The 17243-nt window shown below is 43.3% G+C and overlaps 1 protein-coding gene across 1 annotated transcript in view; it reads right to left on the bottom strand.

Annotated features, from left to right (window-relative positions):
* Window positions 1-17243, bottom strand: part of sema6cb (semaphorin 6Cb) — a 264346-nt gene that overhangs the window by 215996 nt on the left and 31107 nt on the right. Inside the window, exon 2 of the mRNA XM_084336359.1 lies at window positions 9620-9730. The gene's annotated coding sequence lies outside the window, so the exon portion shown is untranslated. The remainder of the gene's footprint in view (window positions 1-9619; window positions 9731-17243) is intronic.

Genomic DNA, 17243 nt, shown 5'->3' with positions numbered 1-17243 from the left:
ACAGTAAATACTGGAGGTTTAATCCAGCTACAGTAAGTACTGGAGGTTTAATCCAGCTACAGTAAATACTGGAGGTTTAATCCAGCTACAGTAAATACTGGAGGTTTAATCCAGCTACAGTGAGTACTGGAGGTTTAATCCAGATACAGTGACCACTGGAGGTTTAATCCAGGTACAGTAAGTACTGGAGGTTTAAAATGTCTTCTCCTACTGCATATTGTAACTTATTTTTTAGACATATTCACTGGTTGTACCCTCAAGATGGCTCCAAGGTCACCGCAGGCCTGCATTTGGCCAACCATCTGTTCCCCGCTGTCCCATGAGGTGGTCTCTCATCAGTGCACCTTGGCCCTGTCCTTTACTGTCCAAGCACATACTCACTGGGGACCGTCGGGACAGACAGAATGGCTCTTCGAGACTACAGGTGTAAGAGGCATTTATACAACAGTATCCTCATTAACAATGACTGGATTTCTCCAGTGGATCAAAATCAGCCCGTCTTTGAGCTGTGTGAAATCACTGTAACAAAAGTGACAATTATAAATTCCTTGAAGAACTCCAAAGCCAAGGATATGTATGGTCTAAACACTATGCTACTAAAAACATTTAATTAATGCTTATCTGGACCAATATCAACTATCATAAATAGATCCTATAGTGAAGGCGTTTTTCCAGGAGCATGGAAGGAAGCTATAATAACCCCCATCTACAAAGCAGGTAAATCCTCTGTGGTAGCTAACTATAGGCCAATTAGCATTTCCAAAATAGCAGAGAAACACATAGCAGAACTATTAACAAGTCACCTTAGCACCAGCTCCGTTGGACTGCACCCCATGCAGTTTGGTTTTAGGGCAAAACACTCAAGAGACTGCAATCTGCTTCCTCCTGGAGAATATTAAATCTAAGCTTGATAAGGGGAGAGTTGTTGCAGCCGCATTTTTAGATCTAAAGAAAGCCTTCGACACTGGATCATGGTGTCCTGCTCACCAAGCTTTCTCAGTACAACTTCTCCCCTAATACCATCACATACATGAAGTCTTATCTTGAAGGTAGAACTCAGAGAGTAAGGGCAAATGGTGAGCTATCCTCTGCCCTTAGCTGTGGTTTTGGTGTCCCCCAAGGAGCTATATTGGGACCGCTGTTGTTTAGGAAATACATTAATGATCTTCCAGCTGTATGCAATAAGTCTGACATCCAGATGTATGCAGATGATACGGTCATTTATGTCCATGCAGAAACCAAGCAGCAAGCTGCAAACAAGTTGACATCGGTCACTGAAGGTTGACTAACTCATGTCTGCATTTAAACACCAAAAAAACAGTTTGCATGTTTTTTACAAAGAGGCTGATGAATACTGTCTCACCTGATGTCTATGTCAGAGGAGAAAGGTTGACAGTTGTATCCGAATATAGATACCTTGGGATAAAAATGGACTCCAATCTTACATTTAAAAAACAAATCAAATCGGTAGTAAACAACGCAAAGTTTCACTTATCAAACTTCCGTCGCATCAGAAACTCTGTCAACAAAAGCAGCAGCACTGTATTTTAATGCCATTATTATGTCACACTTAACATACTGTCTGACTAGCTGCGACACAAGCCTCCTGTACAACACTACGATCTGTACAGGTAGTTTACCATCAGGCTGTGAAAGTTCTGGACAGGAAAACAAACAGCCACCACCATTATTATAGCATAGCAAACGATGAATACTAGTGACGCTCAGCGTCATCTGCACTAACCTCAATTCGTGCATATGCACTGAATAAAAATTCACAATGTACCTTTACATACCAACATTCGTCTGGCCACACCCCTATCCGCTACCCTCATAAGCAGGTGTGTGGCCCCACACTCGCCTCCTTCCCAATCTTTCACCACAAGGCAAGATCAAAGGCCGCAGTGGCGTCCAGACGCTGAGCGTCACTAGTATTCATAGAACTACGGTTATATTCACAACCTATCGTTCTATATCATACTAGCTTCCGCTCAGCGTCATCTGCACAACGGGAGCTGAGCAGGAGCTTGAAGCTCGACAAATGTACCCCACTGAGGCCCCACACAACCATCAGAACCGGGGAGGACCGAGCCCCCCGACCCTCCCTAATGGAGGACACCCTCCCTATTTGAGGACGGGAAGGAGACGGATCCGACCGTGCGAAGAGGAACTCGAGCAACTCAACGCACAGGGTGAGCAGATCGTGGCTTGACCCCACGACTACGCACACGCACAACCCGCATGCCACCAGGGAACAAACGGAAGGAACAAACCTTGTTACCGCCCCCAAAATCACCGGGTCAAGAGCAAACTCAACCCCGTGGCAAGGCCGTAGCAGCGGAGCGCAAAGGAAGACCCAGACCCACTAAAGCAGTGCTTCTCAAACTTTTTCTGTCAGGCCCCCCTTTGGCGGACCAAAATATCTTGGCCCCCCCCCCCCCCCCCCGTCCCAACAAAATAGTCATGAAATGGGCCATGTTTAAATTTATTGAAATAACACCAATATCGTGACCTTTCAAATTGGCCCTATATTTTTCTTTCAGAGCTGTCATGGATGAAAAGCCAGCTTCACACAAATACTGTGTGGTGCTGAATGGTATCAACACCTTAACTGCTGCATCATGAGATACTTGGTGGGCCATGAGATGAGATACTTGCTACTCAGCACCACACTCTGAAACTAGCTCTCTAGGTGGTATCAGATGAGATTTCAAAGAGTTCTTCCAAGAGTTTGGATGGAGATGTGTCAGGAAGCGTTGTCTCAATGTTGTCTGTAAAGGTTTTTTTTTATCCAGAGTAACTTGGTGATCCTTTTCTGTGTTTTATTAAATAATGATTTTCAGATTTTGAGAAATGGTATTTTCATGAAGAACAGTGCAGCTGCAACAGATAGCACTTTAGTGATAATTTTCTGTAATTAAATTTTTTATTTTTTTTTTAATAAATATCAAGGCCCCCCCTGTCATGCCTCTGCGCCCCCCCTGGGGGGCGCGCCCCCCACTTTGAGAAACACTGCACTAAAGGGACTGGATCCCCCGGAAAAAGGGGGCCCGGAGAGGTCAACGACGCCACAGCATCAAGACCTCACCAGGCGGTCACTAGTGACACCGCCCCCCACATCGCCAGCGTATTCGGACAGGGCCCATCAAGAGCGGGCCCTTCACCCCACTAGCACGCCGCCTGGCACACTGACCCTGGCACACTCAGTCAGCATGGCTGTAACTCGAAGCACTCAAGAGGCTACACTACAGCGGGAGCAGGCAGCGCACCGGGGAGACGACCTCCAGAAGGTGTCGATCCCTCAATCCAGGCAGCAGGCATTTGACCCGAGTAGGGATGGGTATCGTTAGGATTTTATCGATACTACTACTCCTATCGATACTGCTTAACGGTTCGGTACTTTATCGATACTCTTATCGGTTCTTTTTGATAATTTTTTTATGATTTTTATATTTGCAGTTGAGAGCATTGGTCATCTCCCTACAGTAAAGATTAGAAATGATTGAATTATTGTAAATGTGTGTGGAGTGGTGGGAATAGCTGCTTCAATAATAACTTATAACAACAACAGACAAGTTAGACAACTATGTATACAAAAAAAACGATATACACTGAATGATTAGTTGTTACCTAAAGTCCTTGGACTCCACTGTAGAGAACGGGTGCAGGCCTTTGACAACAAACTTTGTCACAGCCCTGTGACACTCGTTCACCCTATCCTCTGTCATCTTTCCTCTAGCTGCTAGGGAGAAAGGACTTTGGGTGGTGGAGGTAGAGGGAGGATGTGTGGTGGGCTCACTGGCCTGGGACACATTGGTGGCTGACCTCAGCTTGACGATCTATAAAAAGTTTTTAGATTGTAGTATTTGTAGCTAAACAATTATTTTGTTTATTAGCCTATTTGTAATAATTCGTTATTAGCCTAGGAAACTCCGTATCTTGGCTTACCGGCTGCAGTGGACGTGGATGCAGATGGACCACTGCGCGCAAGGCAGTCGAATACGGCGCATTTCTGCACACTAATATAGTGTTTTGCAAACAAATGTTTTGATAGATTGCTCGTATTGCCACCCTTACTGGCAAATGTTTTGTTGCACTTGTGAACGCTTCGCTCTATCCGCCATCACGACTCAGTCCATGCAGAGCTGTCTGTGTCTGTGTGCAGCGCGCGTCGGCACGGAGACAGCGCTGAGATGCTTCCAGCTGCAGCACATCAGGTGTGCAGGGCTTGTATGTGCGGGGCTTGTAAGCGCTGCTGTCTGACGTGCTGCAGCTGCATACTATTGACAGCGCTTTCATTAAGGAGTACCCGTATGTATGTGTAGCGCGACTCGCGACGAGTGTGTGTAATAATGACTCGCTGCTTCTCGTGCAGAGACAGAGAGAGGAGAGATCGTTCGCAACTTTTAAATAATAATAATAATAATAATAATAATAATAATTTCTCTAGAGTATCGATAGCAGTACCGAGGACGTCGGAGCTTATAAATACTCCGGTATTTTCTAATATAGTACCGGTTCCCGTTTAAAACCGGGGTCCGGGGGGCATCCCTAGACCCGAGCCTGGAACACTGCGGACTAGACAGGCGCCAAAGGGGTCAACTGAAAACAGCACCCCCGGCGGAAGGGGCGTATGCTGGCATTGTTGCGCACCATGACAAAGCATCCACCAAAAAACCCCGACCCAGAGGGGCCGAGGCAGAGAAGGCCGACACGATTGGCAGACGTCATGAACGTGCAGGGGCACACTCAACCGGGTAACCCGGGAGTTGACTCCGCTCCAACACTCCAGGGAATCAACCACCCTCTTGGTACCACATGCGGTGGTTGTTCCTATAACCCCTCAAGAAAAAACTCAAAAACACACCTGCGGGTATACACTGGCTATACCGCAGTACAAGTGTTTCAGTTTTCAAAACGGGGCCTATGGGTCGACGAAACACAACTTTGGACCGGGCCCGGCGGCCCGGGAAGCACACAGGGATGCCAGAGGAGGTCCATAAGACCACCCCAACAGCCCCCTCTTCGCCATGCGTAAGAGAGGGGCGAAAAGAATGGAAAACCAGCCCCTTCATGATAGCGCAGGGTACAACATGTACCCAACAAAGGGTCTCCATAACGCCCAGCCCTGTGACACCCGGGCCGACCTGGCATTTTTCCCCCTGAAAAAAGCACAAGTCCCTCAGGGTACCAGAACAGAAGATCTGCGACCCCGGCGGACAACGGGTTAACTGACCTGGACCAGCGTGACCAGACTCAGTCCCGTGCCCTAATCACGCCGACATCCCCACTCCAAGAGAGGGGGTAGGTACGCGTGTCGATTTAAAACATGAAAAGAGGGCGCCACCCAGACGGTCCCATTCGTACCTCGCTCAGTGGCCCACCCCAAGGGCGTGAGACCCCTCTACCTATGTTTTGATCTATTCCGTTAACATCCCCCAGATATGAACGAGAATTCGTTGAGACCTAGTAACAGGAGCTCGGAAGAGAAAACCTCCATCCCAGTTGCCCTATAAAAACGCAGTTTTAATAACGAGCAACCAAGGCGTACCAGCCTCATGCGTGATTCTTATCAGAAACACCCCGAGCCAGCACTATGTACACGTCGAGACCCAAACACATCAATGGATAGTCTAACAAGACACCAGACATTGTTCCTCCAAGTCGCCTGGAAGAACGACAAGGAGCCGTCGTGCTTCATGTTCTTTCCTCTTTTTATTAAAAAAAGAAAGAAAACACCGACTGACATGAATCCCACGTGACGCGGCTGAGGGTAAAAATTCTCTCATTTTTACATCCCGCCACCCTCACCACAGGGAGGAGACGGGAATCCTCAGAGAGACTTTATTAACATTTTGTACATGGTACCGCGGCGCAAGGTACATTAATAATACATGTACATGTTAAAAGGATGACACAAAAAGCCAGACAGAGGGCTTGTTTCCAGTTTCAGTTTGTTTTATAATAAACAATCAAACTGAGCATTTTTTTTATTTAGGATATTTAAAATGTCTTCCAATGTTAAATAAAAGTTTATTGCACTTTGAAACGGTGTCCTTGCATTATTATGCTATTATCATTATATTAGTGAATTTTTTAAAGAAAATTGAGAACTTTTGGGAAAAGATTTCTCCAAAAAGAAATTCTCTAACCGGTCGCAATAATATCGCTTATCGCGATATTTTCGGGGGCAATTAATCGCCCAGCAAAATGTGTTATCGTGGCAGGCCTAGCTGCAGGCCTTGCTTAAGCTCTATATTAACATGAAATGTAGCGACCAACAAGACTATAAGTCTAGCCCTCCTATCAAACCCACACTAGCGAAAGGTTCACACATCGTATCCCCATCATATGTAGTGAATAAACACAGTTTGTAACAAAAACAGTCCCTCCCAGGAGGGACCTTTTATTTAACAAAATCATATGGTGGGCCGGGAAGGGAACATGGGGGACCAACAGAGGGGAAAATCACTAGCGACGCCTGCCACGAGCCGCTCGGGACTTGCCACCCCGGGGAGCCCCGGAGGGACGGTAAAGGACTGGAGGCTGGTCACGACGATCCCTAGTCACCTCCGAGCGTGGATGGGCCGGCTGCAGTGGCCGAGGCGCCCTCTCTCCTCCTGGCCTTCTTCGCTGAAGAGCCAGCAGTGGCGGTGGTAGCAGTGGCGGTGGTAGCAGCGGCGGCTTCGGCGGCGGAACCTCGACGACGAGCCTTCCGTCTGACTCCACCGGCGACATCGGGCGGGGGGAAATGAGGCTAGAGCACGGAACGCTCCTCCTGCATCTCCCTGCAGGTTGAGGTCATCAGCTGCAACGCCGACCCGAAGAGCCCAGCATCGGAGAGGGGTGCCGTCAGAAGTGGAGTCCTCATCCTTTCCGGCACACGCGCCTGCTCCAGCCAAAGGTGGCGCTGGGCTAGAGTGGCCAGGGCGCGTACTTTCCCAGCGGCGACGGCCTGCAGCTGGATCAGATGCAGGATGGCTCCTGCCGCCTGGGCGAGCTGATCACGTTGCACTTCGGTCAGCTCCGCACCGCCCGTCATTATCCCGGACATGAATCTCGCCAGCTGCGCGATGTTAGACGTGGCAGCCAGAAATTGAGTCGCGGAGATGACTGACTGGTCACTCCAGTAAGCCAACCGCCTCGCCGATTTCCCTTGGGGAACCGGCTTCCGTAACGGCTCCCACACCACCTCAGGACAAAGGAGAGCTGCCATCGGCCTATCAAGCCGAGGCACCCCCTCCTTCATACAGTCTACCAAACCCACCACCCTCGTGACTCGCACGTAGGCGGGGGTGAGGCCCGTGATGTGAGAGACCACCTGTCCCTGACGGACGTAGGCCTCCATCGAGGGGAAAAATGGGCAGACAACGCCCGTCTCTCTCACAGGACGACGTTGCCATAGATGACCTATGAGATCATCAGGGACAGGAACAGGCAGTGGCTGCGGCAGCGGCACGCCGTTTGCGACTGCTGCCGCCGTCATGAGCTCGGGGAACAAAGCACGCAGTTCCCCCTGCATACTTTCCCCCACCGAGCTCGCGTCCCTCACATGCGGCAGACTACTGGTTGCAGAGCCACATTCCGATGTGGCTGATAGCAGGGCATCCCGCCGCTGAGTCGGAGGTTCTAACCCAACATCAGCGTACAAGGGACCCCAAGGAGACCTATCACCCCCCGCCAGTGTAACCTGGACGGGAGGCGGACATGCCTCCACCGGGGCGTCAAACAAGAACCCGTCTGCCTCTACCATGTAGTCCTCTGTTTCCATCGGCCACGGAGAAGCAGACGCATCCTCATCCGGCTCCAGCAACTCCCCAAAACCAGGCCGTTCGCGTCTACAAGCCACCACCTTACGACGGGAGCGAGCAGACGCAAAAAGTTTGCGTCTCAAATCCTCCGCCACCAGAGGAGCCGGCCGCCCAACAGCGGACGACTCTCCGGCGGCAAAGGAACCAGAGCAGGAACCAGGCCATCTCACAGGAGACAGCGCTGGTGTACCAGCTCCTTGGAGAGGCAAACTACCTATCGGACGCCTACCGAGCGCGGATGCCGACCACGACAGTGGCGTCAACCCCGCTCCAAGACGTATGGAGAACCGCTGGTGAAGGGTAACGTTGCTAGCGCGACCCTCCGAGGTAAACATTATGACTTCGCTTTTTTCTTTGTAAAAGTATGAGAGAAAGAAAAAAGCAAGAAAAAATTTAAACACGTAACTCAACTTTCTTCAGCTTAATAACCTCGTCAAGTGATTGGTATACAGGCACTTCCTTGTGGTGAAAGTGAAGAAGGAGGCGAGTGTGGGGCCACACACCTGCTTATGAGGGTAGCGGATAGGGGTGTGGCCAGACGAATGTTGGTATGTAAAGGTACATTGTGAATTTTTATTCAGTGCATATGCACGAAGTGAGGTTAGTGCAGATGACGCTGAGCGGAAGCTAGTATGATATAGAACCAGAACCTACTGAGCTGGGACAATCTCGTCAAATTCAAAGATGCCTGCCTTACCTATAAAATCCTACATGGCTTGGCTCCTCCCCCCCTCTGTACTTTCATAAAACAGAAAGCATCTGCTGACTGATATACCAGGTCTGTAGTCAGAGGGGACTGTGTAGTCCCAAACAGAAGGTCTGCTTTTAGTCAGGCAGCCTTTTCCGTGAGAGCAGCCCACACCTGGAACAGTCTGCCAACACGGCTCAGGGAGTATCAAAGTTACATTTAATTTAAAACTAACTTAAAATCATGGTTGAGAGATGGTCAAGTGTGCAGCCATTTTAACTGAGGGGTTGTGATGTATTGTAATGTATTTATTTGTATGTATTTTAGTGTATTGTAACCTATACTGATTCCTACTGTGTTTTAATTATTGTACTATGTTTTAATTATTGTAGTGCTCATGTCACCTGCCCCAGAGACTACAGTTGAAAATTTGCCAACTTGGCTAAACTGGCATATTTACAGTCAAATGTTCCTTAATATGCACCGTCTCTGTATTTTAAACCAATAAATACAAATACAAACAATCAGCCTGACTACCAAGTTGACTCAACCACAAGACCTCAGATGGGCATGGGGCATCTATTGGTACACAACATACCGGTATTGTGATATGAAAATAATTATACCTTGACGGTTTGTGGAGCTAAAAGACACACCCCTCATATGAAGGAAACAACTTGTTCCATCATAAATATCTTTTGTTTAAATTGCCTTTTCTGATATCATGACAATATTGTATTGTTATACCAGCACTGTTTGTTGTTACACAATACACATAGGAAATGTCAGTCATATGCCTCACTTAAGTCATATTTCAAGAGACCTCAGATTAAACTAGTTCTAGGTCAGAATAAAATATATATAAAATAATTTTCAAAATAATTCTTTACATAAGTTTAATAAATGTTTTACCATTTATACTAATATATGGTTAGGACATACATTTCAGTCCATTAATTAAGCCATCTCTAGGCGCCTCCTGAAAAACAGATCTTGCTGCGTGTAACCAGTCTATAACACCACAGTTCAAACATGAATGCAAATGGCATCTACGTCTCTCCCAATTAACTACTAAGGAACTTAAATGACATGCAATTTAAAAATAGCATTCATTTCTTACCTTGACATTCAAAGCACCTTGACCATAGACATCCACTAAAACGGTAAAGGGAGATGATCAGCACTAGCAGGTTAAGACAGCAGCAATGCCTGAAGAAATCCCAGTGTCTTCCTGTTGGGGAACAAAAGGTTATGAGATTATATATTTGTGAAAGCAATATGAGCAACTAATTCTGTATAGGAGTCAGACATAAAACATATAGTACAGGCTCCAGAAAGACAGAACATAATTTTTCTTACAGCGATACAGAGTGGGAGTAAGTCACAAGCAAGTCTCAGGTTTTAATAGTCATGCACCGATGTGAAAATTGTGGCTGATACCGATAACCGATATTAATATTGCTGTTCTGGCCGATACTGATATTTACCGATGTCAATATCTGTGTATAGAAAACACTTTATGATAATCAAATAGAGAGCTATTTTCCAAAATGCATTTTCATAAATAAAGATCAAAAAAAAATTATCGGATTGATACCGGTGTAAAAACGGCCATATCGGCCGATATATCGTGCATCACTAGGTTTTAACCTTCAAGTCACAAGCAAGTCTCCAGTCACTGCCTTGCTGCACTACACATGCAGTACAGGTGGGCCATGGGTCTGGATGGTGTCATGCTTGTTGATGGTTTCATTGTGAGGTACAACAGCCCTCTCTGAATCAGCAGGCAGAGCACTAGGGGGGGTTATTGGTCAAATCAAGACACTTAAAGATATTGCTTTTCTTACTAAAGTTTTTCATGCTTGCGTTTGTCCAGTTTTCAGGTTTGTGTTTGTCCAGTGCTCAACTATGGGGCTGGGGTCATGGGAGTCGTGCTAGGAGTGTAGCTGTGCATAATCGGGCACCCAATTAGCTACTATACATTTCTAAAGTGAGCTGTCAAGTACAGGCCCTGAATATTCCGTTACATACATTCTGAGCTATGGATGTAATTCAGTCAGCATTTAAAGTACAGAGGTTTGTTACGTGTTCAGAAAGCGTCCGTCTGACAACCATTCTGAAAAATACCTTCTACCACACAACTGACTATAGTGACCAATAGATTATATTCATAATGTGTATATATGTATATATATATATATATATATATATATATATATATATATAATGACAAGCATTTGACCAATATATCGGCGATATTGGCCATTTCTTTTTAATATCACCATGGTCGAATTTCTGATATTGTTAATGTTAGCTCCACTCTAGCAGCCCCCTCCCTGTCTCTCTCTCTCTCTCACTGTCTCCCCATCCCTCTCTCTGCTAACAATCCTGATTCGATTCTTGAACCTATTTCATTAAAAATGAAGATATTGATGGACATTAGCTATAGTATAGCTCAGCAGCTGTAACAGAATAATTTGATTATTTACGTTTTAAGTTAACGATAAAAAAAAGCCAGCGGTGGACCGACAACATAACAAACTCTTTCACTGTTTACTTGTGTAACTAAGGACATGATTCCTTTTCAAACTGTCGATCAAAAGGGCTTTAAAGACATGGTCAAAGCACTGGATCCAAGATACGCGTTACCTGCCCGCAGACACTTGAGAAAAGGTTTTGCATTTTTCTATTGCAGTTTTGCACAATAAATGTTCTTAAAATACCTCTGTACTATGTTTTTTTTTATCTACTTTTTCTCCCATTTTCCATTTTTCTCCCATTCCAATCCCTCTGTACTATGTGAAATATGTTAACAGATTGCAAAATGGGTACAATACAGTACAGCTCAATACAACAACAGTGGACTGGAGGATGAAGACCAGAAAAAGACTTTCGGCTTTTTTACATAAGGGTCCTCCATTTTCAATTCATCAAAACATTTAGAGACATACAAATATACAGTAGTTTCATAAAAATGCTAAAATGCTATTTATTGATTGATTGATTGATTGATTGATGGAAAACTGTATTAACATATTGCAGAATGGGTACAGTACAGCTCAATACATACAATTGTTAAGGGGATGCAAACCAGAGAAAGACTTTCGTCTTGTTTACATCAGGGTCCCCCATTTTCAATTCATCATATTTCATATCTAAATCATATAATATCTCATTGCTAAATATATGCAATATATAATCTAATAATCCAATAATCTAAATCTAATATAAAAATGCTAAATGCATGGGTATTTTATTTTGTCTTTAATGTTAGCTTGCAAACTCAAATACTGTCTTGGTAAGCCTCATAATGAATTGTTTGGGGGAAAAAAGAAAAACATCGTGATGTGTATCGTCGAAAGGTCAGAAAATATCGTGATATCATATTTAGGCCATATCGCCCAGCCCTAAATGGGCAAATACATTGCGATTTCCAGCAAGGTGGACCGGCCGGAAACAACAACGACGTAACCACTACACCTCCCTATATCAGCCATCTGCCGCCCCACTCTCCAAATAAATATCGGCCATTGAAAAACACATGGGCTATAGGTCGATCGCTAATTCACTGAAGCTACAGATTAACCCCCTTCTTCTATGCAGCCGTGTATAGCTGAACACAATATGGTCAACTATAATAATCTATGAAGCCTGTTTGGAGAAGTAGCAGAAAATAGTGACCCAGTTTGATCTTTAATCCCACCAAAGGCTACTTTTGACAAATAGTGCCGAGGGGGTTTTGACCTCAAGCCCAACAACCTAGCAGGTAGGTAGGTAAACCTGTGAAAACGTGCAGAGGCAGCAGGCCCTGGATCCACAGTGACCAGCTGGCAGCCACATGCTGACAATGGTTCAGTTGAGGTTAAGGCAAAACCTGCAGTGCTGCTTATTTTTCTCCTCAGTGTTCTCAAATTCAATAGCAGCTATGTTTGTTTGGACAAAAACGACCAAGAGAACAACATGGAGCAAAAAGTACAACTATTTTGTCATCAATACCAAGCTGTTCAGGATAGTGTAATATGTATCAATAACTGGCTGTCCAGGATAGTGTGATATTAGGGGTGTCGATTCTAATGTGACGATTCAACTGCATAGATTTGAAAATGTTAGAATCGATTAAAATTCAAAATTAATCGAAAAAATAAATATATATATATTTAATGTTTTTTTTTTGTGTGTGTATTGTTTTTATTTACCTATAGTCCATTCATGCTGAGTGAATCAGTTCCCCCAGCCACATTTGTGTATTCAATATTTTTCGGGGAATTAACTGATAGAAAATGTATCGAATCGTGGTCAAATGAAGAGATTTCATGATGCATTGAATCGTTGCCTGAAGAATCGTAATCGAATTTAATCGTTGTGAGGTTGCATCGTTACACCCCTATGTGATATGTATCAATACCAAGCTGTCCAGGATAGTGTGATATGTATCAATATGTTCAGGATATAGTGTGATATGTATCAATACCAAGCTGTCCAGGATAGTGTGATATGTATCAATATGTTCAGAATATAGTGTGATATTAGGGCTGCATGATTAATCGATTTTAAATCGAAATTTGTAATGATTCAATTATCAAATCAAAAAAAAAAAATTAAATCGCAAAAAAAAAAAAAAAAATTAACCAGGAATTCCCATTGAGATACAAGATCGGTTTGGGAGAGGGAGGTAAGGGGTTTTAGATTGTGTGTTGTGAAGTTTAGACTTCAGAGAGGGAGAGTAAAGTACAGAAAAAAAGGTACCGTTGGGTACCGGTATCGATTCCCAGGTAAAAAGAAACATTTTCAGGCTCGGTGTCCCGAAAAGACCCAACGCGTAGGCCAGATGCAAGCCACATTTTACAATAAATCTCTGTGGGGCTGCTTAAAAAATAATAATAATCGCAAGTTTAATCGCAATCGCAATATCTGTCAGAAAAATCGCAATTAGATTATTTCCCAAAATCGTGCAGCCTTAAGTGATATGTATGGGCCGTTAACGGCGTTAACGTGCTGCGTTAACGCTATAAAAAAAAATGTTTTTTTTTTTTTTTACATTTTCTTTTTTTTTTTACCTTTATTTACCCAGGGTAGGTTCGCTGAGCACAGATGCTCTTTTTCAGGAACGCCCTGCTTCACATTCACACAGTTCCATTCACACCTGGGAGCTGCCCAGTATAACCACAGTTGACACCATTGGCCACTGAGCAACTCCACTGGAGCAGTTGATTCAAGCCATGTCACATAGTTCAAGTTTGAAATGATTCTTTCTGTTTTGCTCCTGAGAGTGCTAGATACTGTACTTTACTGATAATATTATTTATTTGTGTTAACTTCTGAATAAAACAACTTATTAAACACAAGTACATCTTATTGAACATTATTTTGATATTTCATTACCAATTATCATAGCAAAACAGCTTTTTCAAACAGTCTGTAATGCATTTTGGAAACGGGAGATGGACTCATGGTGTAATGGGCCACCTGGCCTGAGAAACATAAGGAGGAAAGAAAAAGTAAGGACTTACTTCTGGTCATTATTTGGGTAGAACACACATATTTTGAATGCCTTCGGCAGGTTTTTTCCTTTTTTTTTATAGCCATTTTGCAGATAGATTAATCTAGATTAAAAAAAATTATCTATGCCCACCTCTAATCAATATGTTCAGAATATAGTGATATGCATCAATATGTTCAGAATATAGTGTGATATGTATCAATATGTTCAGGATATAGTGTGATATGTATCAATATGTTCAGGATATAGTGTGATATGTATCAATATGTTCAGGATATAGTGTGATATGTATCAAATATGTTCAGGATATAGTGTGATATGTATCAATATGTTGATTTGAAATCTTTATTTCGAACATGCAATGAATACAAACAAACAATAACAAAAGCAAAACACAACTCAATCTACATGTTCGAAAAGGAGTAGGAAGAAGTATACACTTATTTAATCCTACCCCTTTTCCACTACTCAAATGAGTGTACTATTTTAATACTTTGATTGCCTAAGGCTAAATTCATGATATACCATAGGTTGCCAGCTCTATTTGTCTATGGAGAAATTCCCCTTCTTTGCAGGGCTATAACTTTTTAAATTCTATTGCTAAATTGCCATTATTAGGGCCCATTCAATGTCCTATATGTATTGTTCAGGGTGTATGAACGTTAAACTTTTTCATTCACATATTCATACTAAAATATGATCTAAAGTATAAGTATGTTTTCATCTCTTTCTGCAGCTTTCTCCAGAACGTGATTTATAGCCCCAAATGCATTATATTGATGATCAAATACAGTTTGATAGCAATCGGCGCGATATAAAAAAATCCAACTGGACGGACTTCTGGAAGTTACTACACGTCATCTGATGTTGACCGGATGGGCGAGGGGGCGTTTATAATTCCGTGGGCAGCGTTATACCATTCATCTAATGTGGGTCAAATGTTCATCAGATCAGTTAGTATAGAAGACATTGAAAAATAACGCTGAATCTTACCGTATCTTCCTCGCGCCGTTGGGCGATGAGCGTGGAGTATACATTTTCCTATTATGGGATGTTGGAATACCCGGTCCATTTCCAGGTTGTATAATGGTATATACGTCCAAATCATGTTGTTTATCGAGTTATTGGCAACGGATCGCTATGTATTGTGACGAGCTAGAGTGCCGGGACCTTTACAGAGTGCCCGGAAGTAATATGGGACAACAGCACATCGTCCAAGTAACTTCCTGTTAGGCGATTGCGCCGATCGGCCACCAGATGGCGCTCTTGAACCGCTAGAGGGTTCAGTTGGGCTTTTTGGTGGGTCTCAGGCCAGCGGATGGGAAATATGAATCCGATCACAGATTTTTGAAATATTGATATCAAAGACGAGTTACGGCGTCTTCGGCAACTTGAGCATGGCGGGGAAGGACGCCTAAACACGTCTTCCGGCAGTTAAAGTGTTCAAACATAAAAAAGGTAAAAAAATATATATATATATATGCAAAACAAAAAACTAAAACTATATATGTAAAACATGAAAGAAATAAAATAAAAATGTAAACACCCGTGAATATCAAGTCCCTTCCTCATCCCTGTACCTTGTGAACATAATTTCCTTATACATCAGTTTGAATGTTCAGGATATAGTGTGATATGTATCAAATATGTTCAGGATATAGTGTGATATGTATCAAATATGTTCAGGATATAGTGTGATATGTATCAAATATGTTCAGGATATAGTGTGATATGTATCAATATGTTCAGGATATAGTGTGATATGTATCAATATGTTCAGGATATAGTGTGATATGTATAAAATATGTTCAGGATATAGTGTGATATGTATCAAATATGTTCAGGATATAGTGTGATATGTATCAATATGTTCAGGATATAGTATGATATGTATCAAATATGTTCAGGATATAGTGTGATATGTATCAAATATGTTCAGGATATAGTGTGATATGTATCAAATATGTTCAGGATATAGTGTGATATGTATCAATATGTTCAGGATATAGTGTGATATGTATAAAATATGTTCAGGATATAGTGTGCTATGTATCAAATATGTTCAGGATATAGTGTGATATGTATCAAATATGTTCAGGATATAGTGTGATATGTATCAATATGTTCAGGATATAGTATGATATGTATCAATATGTTCAGGATATAGTGTGATATGTATAAAATATGTTCAGGATATAGTGTGATATGTATAAAATATGTTCAGGATATAGTGTGATATGTATGGGCACCAGGCCAATAAGGGGGGGTATGTTGATGGATGAGTGCTTGTACTTGCCATCTGTGGGAACTCCAGCAGATCAGCTCTGAATTTATGGCACAGTCTGGCGGAAAACAACCCAAATAACAGGCAGATAAGGCAATGTGTTCAGCTGTAAACCAAATTCCAGTGCTGGCTCGAGCAGAAATTCACAATTATCTCAAAGGAGCTAAAAGGTTCCAGACTATAAATTGCCCCCAAATGCATGTAGAGTGTGTGATCTGTTCCACATCAATGGGAAAGGGCGGGTTGCGTGTGGGTCAGACACTGTAGATTAATTACCTAGAATCATGCAAACATGTACATAATTTTTTATCAATGCAATTGAATGCATGGAATGGGACTGGGGTTCATGTTTTTGGGTCAGATTGTGCAAAGCAATTCAAAACCCCTAACATTGTATGGTCACTCACTTCACTTGGCAAAAGCAAAAGGCCTCTCCTCTAGGGCTGGGCGATATGACGATATTATATAAATATCGGGTACAGTTAATTAACGATACTTTTTAAACGTATCGTGGCTATCGTGATGTTTTGCCCTCGCGTTAGAGGCCACCGCGGCTGAGATGAGACTCACAAGGCAGCGCAGTGCTAAATGCTTTCCTCTCCCTCTCGCAGAAAAAAAAGTCAGTCACACACACACTTGCTCAAATTACGTCATCTACACGCACATGCACGCACGCAAGAAGCGCACACACCTAGCCAGAGAGGCTGTGGTTCGGTGCTATGGATGCCCCCCGAAACCCAGGAGTATTGATAAGCTCCGATGTTAACAGTACTGCTATCGGTAAATTAGTCTATGAGCGGATTAGCTACGGAGCTAACATAGTGTACCATCCATCTGCGACGCAAGAGTGGACACGGAGTAATGTTAAGTCGAGTTCATACTACACGTATGAACTCGACATAACGTTAACGTTACTCCGTTTCCATGAAGTGTTTAATTAGCAGCAATCTGTTCTGTTGT

Source organism: Notolepis coatsorum (genome assembly GCF_963971535.1).
Source record: "Notolepis coatsorum genome assembly, chromosome: 19".
Taxonomy (NCBI): domain Eukaryota; kingdom Metazoa; phylum Chordata; class Actinopteri; order Aulopiformes; family Paralepididae; genus Notolepis; species Notolepis coatsorum.
This window is presented reverse-complemented; position numbering and strand designations above follow the sequence as displayed.